The following is a 13,798-nucleotide window of genomic DNA, read 5'->3' as shown; positions in this document are numbered from 1 at the left end:
AGCCTCAGGCCTCAATTTTTGCAGTAGAGTGTTAGAAACTATATATTTATATGTACTATATATTACATACATATGACAACTATATATAGAGGGGGCAAAACTAGGTTTACAGTTGTGAGGAAAACACAGTTTATTTTTGTATTCTTAATTATTGTATTATTTTCCATGCAAACTGTAAAGCTAATTTTGCCCCATCATGTGTATATATATATATGAAAACCATATATAGAAACCTATATATATATATTGTTTTAAATACTCTTTCAATTCCCTCTCTTCCCCCATATATATACTTTTAATTTATTCAGAGTCTGATTACATAATCTAGCCAGAGCATGCATTGTGAAATAGCCAGTGCATTAACTCATTATTTACCTTCCACCCTGATGAATTTCTGTCACAAAAAAACAAGCCTCAACGAATATCAGTAAGTGACTTTTGAAAGACTTTTTCACGTATGGTTTCTGAATTCAGGCCCAGAGAGTGTTTCTGTCCTGCTCGCACTTTCTCTTGACCCCGCCCTCTGAGGCTGAGAGAGCCGCTCCCCCCCGCCCCCCCACCCCCCGCCCCCCCACCCCCCACCCCCCACCCCCCCGGCCCCCGCCCCTCCCCGCCCCGCCAGCGTCTGCACCCTCTGCCTAGGCTTCACGAGGCCTATGCAGACTCACCCAGGACAGGTCACATCACGCAATTTTCCATCCCCAGGCACAGACAGAAACGAGGATCAATGGACTCTTTTGGTTCCCCAACCAAACCTCTCTTTTGTGACAGTGAAAGATAAGTTTAAGTATAGTGTGAGGTCATGTTTCCAGAGGGCTTTTCAATACTAAATAATAATTCCAAAGTCTCAAAGATCTACTGGTTAGGTTGGGAGGCTGAGTTACAGATAATACTTCTAGTGTATTTATTACTTTCATTTTAGTTTGGACCTGTATTTATGTATCTTTATTTTTGTTCTGATTTTGCTTTTTTGGGAAAGAGAGTTTAGAGAGAGTCCTGTGAATTGGATGGTGTGATAATGGGTTATGGGGAGAATGGTTTGGTGGCAGTTTTCCCTCCACACACATTTGATCTAATGGGGGGGAAAAAAAAGACTGCAGAGGTTGTTCGATCATGGGAATAAATAATCTTGAGGCTCCAAATTGTAGAAGGCATTACACAAGGACGTTCAGTGCTGCCTGTCCTGGGAGCTGCTTGTACGCCCCATGCTTTTCCTGCTGGGACGCCTGTCTCAATGATTTCATGTCTCTGAAAAAAGTAATGGAAAAGATCTGAACGGAAATGGAGCTAATTATAAAATGCTATTATTCCCTGAGCATGAACTTTTTATATCAACTCAACAAATGTCTAAGGAGAATACTCAGTGTCAGGCATTATTCTAGGCACCTGGAAATACATCAGAGCACAAAACAGAAAAAAAATTCCCTGTTCTGGCAAAAGTTATATTCCAGGGGGAGAAACTGTACGTATACATACCTAGTGTGTGTACATAATTCATTAATAGAACCTTTATTAAGTCAGACAGCAATTTTATTAAAACTAAGAACTTTTGTCTGAGGGGTTCATACACACTCCAGATTTCATAAAGCAATTAGGTTGCCCTTTAACATTTGCTTTAAACTTTCCCCCTCATTTTTTAATAAGATTACAATATCTCTTCACAGCTTGACAAGAGCAGGCACCAGCCACAAGGAATAAAACCACAAAGAGCCGTTGAGCATGTTCTAGAAAGCATGACTTCTCAAAACTTAAGGGGTGGTGGTTCAAAATGTTGGCATAGAAAGATCCTGAACTCAGCTCCTCCTATGGACACACTGAATCCACAGCTACACATGAAACAATTTCCTCTGAAAATATGTTTCACTGAAACAAATTCCTCTGAATGTTTGTTTCACTGAAACAAGTTTGTAGACTGAATGGCTGAACAGCTCCTTTACAACAAAGAATAAAAGGGCTACATTGAGATGGAGAGGAGAGGCTGAAACATATTCTTGCTCTGCCTCCTGCAGTGGCAGCGCGTATTTGGGAGAACTCTCACAACTCCAGGGCTTCTCCCCGAGGAACGAGGGGCTTGTGGCACATCAGGCGCTCCGTGGCGCCTGCCCTGGAGAGGTGAGCCCCCGAAGCATCTGTCTTTGAAAACCACCAGGATTTACATCTAGGAGACCCAAAAGGCTCGAACACTGAGGCTGCTCTTAAAGAGCCTGCAAACATACTCACTCTTCCTGGGGCCCAGTGCGCAAGCAGCAGCTGGAAAGGCACCTAGGCCATATATGAAGAAGATTCGTTTGCTAATCTTGAAGCCTGTGCCAGAGGGGCAGGGGCGTGTTGGGACTCTCCAGGGGCGGAAGCATCGCTAGGCCCCATTTGTGTGCTCTTCCTCTGCATGGGTGTTGGTGGGCGCACGCAGTCCCTGTGCTCTCCTGCTGCCGGACTGACGCCCGTGGGCGTGCCCGGGCCCTGCCCACTCCCACTGCTTTGCTCAGCTCTCTTGGTCCCTCACTGAAGCTGGAGGGACCATGCAGTCCACACAGGATGCTTCTTGATCACCTGGCTTTAGTGGCAAGGGGGGCTTGGACTTCTGAGTGCCATAAAAGTATAACAATCAGAAAGACAGTTCTTAGGAGGCTACCAGCCCCAGGGCACGGCACAGACATCCACCTGAAACACATCCTCCTCATTCTGTGAAAAAGGCCTATTTTCTTGTCCTGGAGCTTCAGCCTGAGGGAGGGGCTTTATGTTCACTACACATCCAGAGGTGACAGAGGTGCCCTCAGGTCAAGTAGGCCAGGGGATGTCACCTTTGCACTCCCCTCAGCTTTGATGTCGTTGGAAGGCACAACCCAGGGGAGCCCCAGTATTTGCAACTGTTGCCCAGGGGCTATCTCCAGATCACCTGGTCCTGAGGCCAGCGGGGGTTTATGATTGAAGACCCACACAGCTGTATCATTTGCATACTTTGAAAGCTGCTGCCTGAAGGTCTGGCTTCTAATCAGCCTGAAACTGGATGCTGACTGAAATACCTCTCATTGGAAAACCGACAGGTCTTGGCATACCCTCAACAACTGGGACCTGTCAAGAATAAATATGGAGGCTTAAACAATCATAAAGGCGGGAGAGGTAACTAAAACCTAGGGCAATGTTGAACAATAAGGCTTGTTACATAGACAAGGTCACTCATTCGAGACTGAGAGAGGTAGCTGTTCTACCTAATACATAGAAACAAAGAAACACAGAGTAAAATAAAATGAAGAAACAAATGCATATGCTTCAAACAATAGAACAAGACAAAAACCTCATGAAGAAAATGTTAATGAACCGAAAATAAGAAATATACTTGATAAACAATTTAAAGAAATGGTCATAGAGATGCTTACTAAACACTGGAGAAGAATGGATGAATGCAGTGAGAACTTCAGAGAGATGGAAAATATAAGAAAGAACCAAACAATAGGTACAGATCTGACAGTACAGTAACTGAGCTAAAGAAATACACTATCAGACTGGATGAAGTAGAAGAAAGGATTAGTAATTTGGAAGACAGGGCAGTGGAACCCACCCTAAAAGAACAGAAGCAAGATCAGGAACAGGAGAAGTATGCCAACTCTCGCCACTTTAATTCAACATAGTATTGGAAGTCCTACCCAGAGCAATTAGGCAATAATAAAAAGGCATCCAAATTGTAAAGGAGGAAGTAAAAATGTAACTCTTTGCAAACAACATCAGTTTATATCTAGAAATCCTGAAGACTCCACCACAAAAGTGCTAGAAATAATAAACAAATCAGTAAGTTTGTAGGATCCAAAATGAATATGCAAAAATCCATTGTGTTTCTACATACTAACAATGAAGTATCAGAAACAGAAATTAAGAAAACAATCTATTTACATTGCACCAAGAAGAATAAAATTCCTAGTAAGACATGTCACCAAGGAAGTGAAAGCCTGTACTCTGAAAGTGACAGGGCACTGATGACAGAGACCGAAGGAAATACAAATAAATGGAAAGACATTCTGTGCTCACGGGCTAGAAGAATGAATACTGTTAAAATGTCCATATTACCCGAAGTGGTTACAGATTCAATGTGATCTTGATCAAAATTCCCATGTCATTTCTACAGAAATGGAACAATCTTAAAATTTATATGGAACCACAAAAGACCCTGAATAGGCAAAGCAATGTCGGGGGCTCCTTGATTTCAAATTATATGACAAAGTCATAGTAATTAAAATACTGTGGTGCTGGCACAAAAAACAGAACGCAGATCAGTGGAACAGAAAAGATGGTCAGAAGTAAACCCATGCATATATGGTCGATTAATTTATGGCAAAGGAGGCAAAAATATACAACAGGAAAGGGCAATCTCTTCAATAAATGGTGGTGGGAAAACTGGACAGCCACATGCAAAAGAATAATACTAGACTACTATCTTAGACCATACACAAAAATTGACACAAAATGGATTAAAGACTTGAATGAAGACCTAAAACAATAAAACTACTATAACATTGTTAGAAAGCTCCTTGACATTGATCTTGGTGATAATTTTTTTGCTGTGACTCTAAAAGCAAAGGCAACAAAAGCAAAAAATAAAAAAATGAGACTACATCAATCTAAAGAGCTTCTGCACAGCAAAGAAAACCATCAACAAAATAAAAAGGCAACCTACTGAATGAGAGAAAATATTTGCAAATCACATACCCGATAGGGGGATAATATTCAAAATACATGAAGAACTCATACAAATCAATAGCATAAATACAAACAATATGACAAATAAAATGAATATAGGATCTGAATAGACTTTTTTTGAACAGGCACATGAAAAGATGATCAACATCACTAATCAGCAGGGAAATGCAAATCAAAACCAAGGAGATATCACCTCACACCTGTTAGACTGACTATTATCAAAAAGACAAGAAATAACAAATGTTGGTGAGGATGTGGAAAAAGGGAACCCTTGTGCACTGTTGGTGGGAATGTAAATTGGTGCAGCTACTATGAAAAATAGTATGGAAGTTTTTAATTAATTTAAAATAAACTACCGTAAAATCCAGCAAGTCCACTTCTGGGATTTATTCAAAGAACACAAAAGCACTAATTGTAAAAGATAAACAGAGTGGGGCAAAAGTGGATTTACAGTTGCTCATAGGGAAAATACAATAATTAATAAATAATAATACAAGTATAAACTGTGTTTTGCATGCACACAATTAGAAACCTAATTTTGCCCCAACCTGTATGCACCCCAATGGTGACTGCGTCATTAGTAACAATAGCCAAGGCGTGGGAACAACCTAGGTTTCCATCTGTGAATGAATGTATAAAGCAGATGCGGTGTATACTACACAGCCATAGTAAAGAATGAAATCTTGCTTTTTGTGGTAACATGGATGAACCTTGAGGGTATTATGCTAAGTGAATAAGTCAGAGAAAGACAAACACAATATGATTTGACTTACGAGTGGAATCTAAAAAACAAAACAACAAAACGAAACTCATAGATGCAGAGAACAGAGTGGTGGTTGCCTGATGGAAGGTGGTTTGGGGCATGGGATAAGTGGTGAAGGGGGCCAAGACACACGAACTTTCAGTTATAAAATAAATATCATGGGAAGTAATATACATCATGTGACTATAGATAGTATCACATTGTGTATTTGCTAGTATCAAAAAATAAATCTTAAAATTCTCATCATGAGGAGAAAAAGTTTGTATCCTTTTGTATGGTAATGTATGATAACTAGAATTACTGTGGTGATCATTTTTCAGTGCACCCAAATATTGAATCACTACGGTGTACATCTGAAACTAATAAAATGTTATATGTCAATTATATCTCACTTTTAAAAAACACTTAAAATCAGGTTTAATGATTTGGTTTGAAAAAATTGTTCAAACTTTCTCTTTACATTTGTTGAACCATCATTTTTTTCAAAAGTTAGTCGATTACAAAATCTTCCCAATATATTCTGTTAATTTTTCTTGGCTTCTGAAAGAGATAATCTGTTTTTGACAGTTGATTTTGATACATTTTATGAAAAGCTGGACAAAAGGTTGATGATAGGCTTATTTTAATCTGATAATATATGTTCCATTCACAGACAAACCATTATAGAGACAAGAGGCTGCGTTAAGCACCATATTATGTAATGATATCTATGGCAACATGAATCAAATTGCTTTCATTGAAATCATAAGGTTGGAAAGCACCTTGAAACTTCACACAGGAATGCCTCTGAATAAATAAAAACTCACTTGGCATTGAAAATATTTATTGAAGCCCTACTATGGGTCAGATATTGTGCTATGTACCTGGAATGAGTAAATCATCAGTCATGTTTTTAGAAGCCAACAGCTAATAAGGCCTCAGTAGCACAGACAATCTATAACTCAGTGTTATAGTAATTGCATCTTTAATGTGATGTAAAAAAATTGCCCAAAATGTCCTTCATTTCATGGTCCCTCAAATGTGTTCCTGCAATCTCCCTTATCAACCTAGCACACTAGGCAAAAACCTTTCTTTTCACTAATTGCTGCTTAGTGTCTTGTGTGATCCATTATGTTCATTTATGTTTAACTTCGTTCTCAGAAAGATACAATATCTGATTACCATTTCTTTATAAAAACCCTTCCTATGTTTTAAAATCTGAAAATTATTATACTAAAACAAGAATTTTTTTAATTGTTGAATTTACTTGTATGCCATCTCTTTTCAACAAAATATTCAAGGCATAAAGAAGACATAACTGTAAGACAAAAGAAATGGAAAAAGAGACCCATGTTATAAATAATCAGATAAGTTAAACTACAAGAGTTATTTTCACTAGTAGCTGGAGGCCTTATTTATATTTGCATTTGAGCTTCCTGGCAGCCAATGCAAGAATGAGAAACATGACAAGTTAGTTGCATTTTAAATATGAAAGGAATAAATATGCCAGTTTCTCAGAGGAGAACAATTTACATTTTACATTAAACTACAAAATAACTTTTACATGGTGGGGGGAGAATAAATTATATAATGGCCACCATCCAAATGTTGAAGCATAATTCATACAACCAATTATTAAGTCAAGTCCATGATGCAATGGAGTATCTGGTTTTGCATCAGAGCAACATAAAATAAACCCACCGCATTTGGAAATAAAAGAAATATAAATCAAGTTCCATAAAAGCCAAAGGCAAATGTTAAAGCACAATTTAGTGTAGGTAATTCCAGAAGGAGGCAGATCATTATGACATGAACACATGGCCCAGGATATGAATACATGGACAGATGAATTGCCTTCTATTTTCCTTCATATCACTTCCATCTTATATTAGAAATATCTGTATCACTGACAATGCAAGATAAAGTCTCTGGAAAAATCCTTGGAGAGCTAGTTTTCTTAATGCTAATTGATGGTGGATGGATGGTCTATAAACTTTGAAATTTAAATCAACCCGTGGTAGGGTTGTGCGTTTCCCATGAAAGATGAGACAACCACGCCAGCGTGGCTCTCTGCTTGTACAGGATGTGGGGGATGGTCCATCTTCACACAGATATGCTCTAAAGGAAGCAGGGTTTTCCTCAGACACAGACAGCACTGGACTGACTCTAAGATTTGAATATATATCCCCAAGAGGGCCATAGAGCCAAAAAAAAATAATTTTATGGACAAGTTATTTTTAAGACAGATACACCGTAACCAATTATTTTAATTAAATCATGCAATTAAAAGGACAATTCCATCAAAGAAGCATTGATGGCTTTACCCAGGACAAAAACAAAGCAACGCAAATGCAAAACAGAGTTGTTTGAAATTTTTTTTTCCTAATTAAATTTTTCAATAGGGAACAACGGTGTCACAGTCCAACAATATTCATCCCCTTTGGTTTCTGTTCTGGGACAATGTAGTATCAAATGGTTTCTACCTTTCTTTATAATTTGTATCTTTTAAAATGGTTGTTTAATTCTCTTGACCATATATCTGCTACACAGGTGTTTAGAAAAATGCAAGTTATAGTTTGTCAAAAAAGCAAAGGCAAGTTGAGTTTGACGGTGGACCCATCTCTGCCGCCATGGTATTCCCTGAGACCGCTTAGAAGCCCGATTCCCTCTCCTACTCTACCCATTTATTTTTTCCTATTCAGAACCCACTCTGCAATCAGAAAGCAAGTGAGTACTGGAGGCTCTGAAATTTATTTTACATCAATCCATTTATAATTTCAAAGGTGGAAAAGGAAAGCCATTTCTTTTTTATCTTGATATTAGTAATTGGAGCTCTGTGACTGTTTACTTCCATCTTCCATGGAAGCAGTGAGATTAAAGAAAAGTGAGAAATAGCTTAGTCTTTGATCATTCTGACTTTGTGGAATTGGGTGACCAGGATGAAAGTCAACATTGTGTCACATTAGTGCATTCCAACTTAAACTTTTTAAAAGCGGGGGAAATAAAAAGAATTTGTTCAACAAATAGGATGTTAGGAGAACAGTGACAATGAAGTTGACCTTTCTGTTACAACAAAGGGATTTGCTAAGTGCCTTATGATAAATTTCAAGGTTGAGGGAAGTAACACAGCAAAACTTTCTGGGGTTTTGATTTGTTGGCTCACCTAGAGAAGGGTCAAAATCTTAAACTATCAATAAAATTGGGTGCCTGCTAAATGAGGGAATTATCAACATAGGGTTTGTTTATTAAATGCCCTGCTTACTGTTATGCAAAGTACATCAAAGGAGAAGTCAACTCTTAGCACAGTTTTTTCCACAATGGTGAATCAACAGAAAGAATTGTATTTTTACTTTATGAACAAAGGCGACACATTCCAGAGTCTGTGTTTCTTCATCTCAAACATCAAATTTAACCAGACTTATTTGAAAAAAGACATACCTTCATTAGGCTCACTGTTAGGTTTTAGTTTATACAGCAATAATAAAGCTAAAAATTGAGTCAGACTAGTGGTAAACACAGAGGAACAAATTTATGTTTCACAAGACATTAAAAAGATTTCTAAGTAGAGACAGAACTCTGGAATATAAGAAAAACTCAGAGGACTGGGGTTTAAGCAGCAAGAAGTACATAATATGTTCACCAAGGCTCGCTCTTCCTACTAAAATGTCTGGTGGTAGAGAATCTTCAAAATTCCCCCCTTTTGGAAAATCTAATTTGAAAAATGGGCTGGTTTGGAAATAAAATGTGAATATTCTTTGTAAGTTTGTTGGCTTCAACACACTGCCAACTTCTTGAAGCCAGGGGCTGAGCCTTATTTATTTCTGAGGCTCCAGTCCTCAGTCCAGTGATTTACTTATCCTAGCTCTCTAATAAGTACTTCTGGAGTGGAATAGAAAGGTGGGAAGCTTTAACTCAAGAGAGCTTTAGTTTCAGTGTCCGAAATGCATGTAGTGTCTCTGCTATCTTTACCTTAAGCTAATGCCATGACCTGATATGGGGGAGTTCAATATGACAATAACCAGAAGCCCATCAAAGAAATTAGAGCTGCTGACCACCCCGAAGTTTGCAGGGCTGCAAGCGTGCTTTTGAAAGCCAGGAGGGCAGTAACGGTTGCGGAGTGCATGCGTTGGCCGGTGGTCGCTGAGGTAGTCGCAGGGTCCTGTTGGGGACCACTTGGGACCAGTTTTTAAGACAACATTAGCTTGAAACTCTTGTCATCTAGCCGTTCTTCTGTTGGGAGTATATCTGCCGTGCCACATGGCTCAGGGCCTAGAATGATTATTGCAACAAAAGAAATGAATAATTTTAAGACACCTAGCAAATTATCTGAAAAAAGGAAATCTACATTATGTTCAGCTTCATGTATAAATATTTCTGCTTCTCCGTTTGTTTACACAGAAGCTTGGCTTTGGCACAGGAGTAAATGTTTACCTTATGAAAAGATCTTCAAGAGCTTGTCTAATTCTCCTTGGGGTATGAAGAAAATTAATTCTAGATGTAATGGTCATTATCAAAGTATGTATCAAAAGAGACTAACTGATGAAGGTACGATTTTGAAGAGCCTTCAACATCCAAACATTGTAGGTTATCTGCTCCCACTGAAGCCAGTGATGGTAGTCTATGTCTTGCTATGGAAAACCAGGGTGAAAAGTGCCTAAATGACTTAATAGAAGAATGCAATAAAGACTGCTCAAGGTCCTTTTCAAGCAGACATAATTTTTAATAAAAGTTGCTTTGAACATGTAAAGAGGGTTAAACTGTCTGTACCAAGATAAGAAATTGCTTCATTGAAACATAAAGCCTTCAAATGTTGTAATTAAAGATGATTTTGAAACAATTAAAATCTATGATGCAGGAGTCTCTCTCCCATTGGAGGACAATATGACTGTAACTGACCCTCAGGTGTGTTACATTGGCACTGAGCTTTGGAAAAGCTTGGGAGAGTGGTTTTACAGACAAGGCAGACATAGTGGCCTTTGGCCTTACTCTGTGGGAAATAATAACTTTATTTCACACGTCACACTTTCAGATGATGATGATAAAGATAAAATTTTTGGTGAAAGTAACTTTGATGATGAAGTATATTATGCAGCTTTGCGAACTAGTGCATCTATTAAATATGGAAGAGCTGAACGAAATGTACCAGAAAGTAATCAAACTCTTCTCTGTGTGCACTAATGAAGATCCTAAAGTTCGTTCTTGTGCTGCACAATAGCTGAAGCTTCGAAATAGTGATCTCTTCATATTCATAACTATCTGAGCTCCAAGTATGGCTCATGTATATAATTGTTCTGTTTACTGTAATACATTTTTATAGTTACTATGATAATCCATTATTATTAGATTCTTTGGAAGGGGCCTATCATAGGACTGTAGCACCTTGTTAACATTTGGACTATTTCTATTATAAAGGTATTTCATGTATATTTTTGATGATCAGTAGTGGATTTCCTATAAAGTTTAAGAGACTACTTTAAATTCAAGAAACAATTATTTGACCCTGACCAGGTAGCTCAGTTGGTTTGGAGCATCATCCTATACACCAAAAGGTTGCTGGTTCAATTCCCAGTCATGGCACATACCTAGGTTGCGGGTTCAATCTTTGGTTAGGGCATGTACGGGAGGCAGCCAATCAATGTTTCTCTCTCACATATATGTTTTTCTCTCTCTCTTTTCCTCTCTCCAAAATCAATCAACATATCCTTGGGTGAGGGCTAAAAAAATTTTGTTTTAAAGAAGCAATTATTTGAACTTGTTCATAGAGATTTAAAGCACTAGCAATAAAATGCTGTAAACTCTTATGTTCAGTATTAATTTGGGTAAAGTGACCAATACTTTTATGAATGATCTTTATCAAATATTCTCTATTTCAGTGGGCCTATTGAAGTTAGTACTTTGTGCAGTACCTTAAAGTATTGGGTTGGCCAAAAATTTGTTTTGTTTTGTTTTTCTGTAATATGGCTCTAGTAGTGCTTAGTTGTCTCTAACTTCATTCAAAACAATTTTGTTAGATTGTATTGTGAGAACTGTCATATGAGTGTGCATTTAAAAAAACACTCATCAAAACTGGTAAATTTTTGTGTAGCCATTTTAATATTGACAATAGAAGAAAATACGCAATGGCATATTACTTTTTATTATTTCAGGAAAGGTAAAAAGGTAACCAAAACACACAAAAAATTTGTGCAGTGTATGGAGAAGGTGCTGTGACTGACTGAATGAGTCAAAAGTGATTTTTGAGGTTTCATGCTGGAGATTTCTCTCTGGATGATGCTCCATGGTCAGGTAGAGTGGTTGAAGTTTGAAGTTGACAGCGATCAAATCAAGACATTAATTGAAAACAATTAACATTATACTACCTAAGAGACAGCCAACATACTCAAAATACCCAAGTCAATAAAGTTACTGGTGAAAATGAAAAATGTGTCTTTTATTTTACGGAAAAAACCAAACAGATTTTTTGGCCAACCCAATAAAGGGTTTTGCTTATCTTTTTAAACATTAAACTTTTTGCTGGTCTTTCTTGGCTGAAGTGCTTATTAAATATGGCCACTGGAAGCTGAGAAAATATGGCTTGAAAGAGCAGCTCTTTGGGTATTTAAAAAACATTTTTGGTTAAAGCTTATCTTACCCTCTTTGTTCTCCCCAGATCTTTAGTTTTTGCTTTTATTTACTAAACATATTTTCTGCACTGAGATTGTTTTTAAAATTTTTTTATTATCTATATCTTAAGCATTTCACCGTTCTGATATAAAAATAATAAAACTTTAATAGGATGATATACAATAAAGGATACCTTAGTTATCAAAAAAAGAAAGAGGGAAAGAGAAATTAGAGTTATTGATAAATGTCCTCTGAGAAGTCACAAATTGCACTAGAAATGATCAAAATATGAATTGCTCAATTCATAAAGAAGTAGTTACTGCGTGTTTACTGCATGCCCAATATTTTTGCTTTTTTATATTTTTCCTTTCTAAGAGTAGGCTAAATGCCTTTTGACCTCTGTGAATTCTTTTGAAAAATATATAAAATAAATATAAGCTCCAATGATCAAAACAATATAATGTTTATCCCTATTTTCAGGGAGAAAATATAATTCTGGTTAAGGTGTATCGCAATGTTCACAGAAATATGTCAGCCTTGTCTGTGCTCACTTTACATAGAGTTAATTTACAGCTTTCTCTGTAATTTACAAATGGGTTCATTATACGATGCCCTGGGCACTTGTACTCTACATTAGAGGCCTAATCAAATGATTATACTGACAGCAAAGACAGTGAGGAAATAAAATCCTATAGCAAAAAATTCTTCATGTTCATCCTTCAGAGACTACCCAAATAGTCTCAGGCAGGCAGAAGGCTGAATATCGTAGCCAGATTTTGGATTTATAAGACTGCTTAAATTTGAGATTTGTCTAATTGTGTCTTGAAAAGGCACTCAGCCATATAGAACCCAGTTCCTTCCAGATCTTAAGTAGTAATAAAATCACCTAGGTCAGGAATTCTTTTTCACTGAAATAAAGAATGAGAAAATGGCTTGTATGACACAATCAGGCAATGTGGTGTACTGGTTAATGCATGATCCCCAGAGTAAGGCTGCCTGGGTATAAATCTTACGACTCACTGGCTGTGTGTTCTTATTGAGTTACTAACCCTCTCTGTGCTGCATTTCCCCACATGTAAGTGGAAGTAATAATAATGCCTAACTATAAGGTTGTCATGAGGATTCAATGTACTAATGTTTGTAAAACACTTAGAACACTAGCTGACACACAGGAAGTACTATGTAAGTGTTTGGTGAATAAAGAGTAATTTGTATTCATTTCCTGAAACAGTTGCAGCAAGTAAAAATCTAAACTGGAGCCCTTTGCATTTATGCTGCATCTAGGTAAAAAGGAAACCAGAAGAAAATAATGTAATAATATAACTAGGAGAAAAGGGAGACCTCTTGTTTAAGAACTTAAGTAGGTCAATATACATGGTAATTTCAAAGCTTTGCCTGGGCATTTTGTACTTAGGGGAACAGCCACTAAAAGTTTTGAAAAATTGTTATTTTAAGCAATTCTCAATGGAACAAGTGGTGGTACAATTAGACAGGTAAGGAGGACCAGACGCTGATGGAAGGAGCCAACCAGAACGTGGGCACTGATCCCATTTTGGGGAGGGTGTGAGAGGTGAAGTCTTTCAACTAGAAAAATGCCTCTGTTCTTTGAAATCAGTTTCAAAGTCCTGCCTCTGAGTTTCTGCTTGGGAAGTGTATAGTTGTATAAGTCAGAGTTGAGGTCGGCTGGGTGGTCCAACAGTTGCCTGCTAGATACACAGAAGAACAGGAAGGCTTGGCCGCAGCCTGCCCAGGTGGAGGGAT

At 37.7% G+C, this 13,798-nt stretch overlaps 1 protein-coding gene and 1 pseudogene across 2 annotated transcripts in view; one reads left to right on the top strand and one right to left on the bottom strand.

Annotated features, from left to right (window-relative positions):
* Nucleotides 1-13,798, bottom strand: part of B3GALT1 (beta-1,3-galactosyltransferase 1) — a 110,038-nt gene that overhangs the window by 53,133 nt on the left and 43,107 nt on the right. The window lies entirely within an intron of this gene.
* Nucleotides 9,709-10,649, top strand: LOC129061896 (lymphokine-activated killer T-cell-originated protein kinase-like; annotated as a pseudogene).

The sequence above is a fragment of the Pteronotus mesoamericanus genome, unplaced genomic scaffold (assembly GCF_021234165.1).
Source record: "Pteronotus mesoamericanus isolate MK-2021 breed Mesoamerican mustached bat unplaced genomic scaffold, CSHL_Meso_final scaffold_651, whole genome shotgun sequence".
Classification (NCBI taxonomy): Eukaryota; Metazoa; Chordata; class Mammalia; order Chiroptera; family Mormoopidae; genus Pteronotus; species Pteronotus mesoamericanus.
The sequence above is the reverse complement of the archived record's forward strand: the minus strand, read 5'-3'. Positions and strand labels throughout refer to the sequence as shown.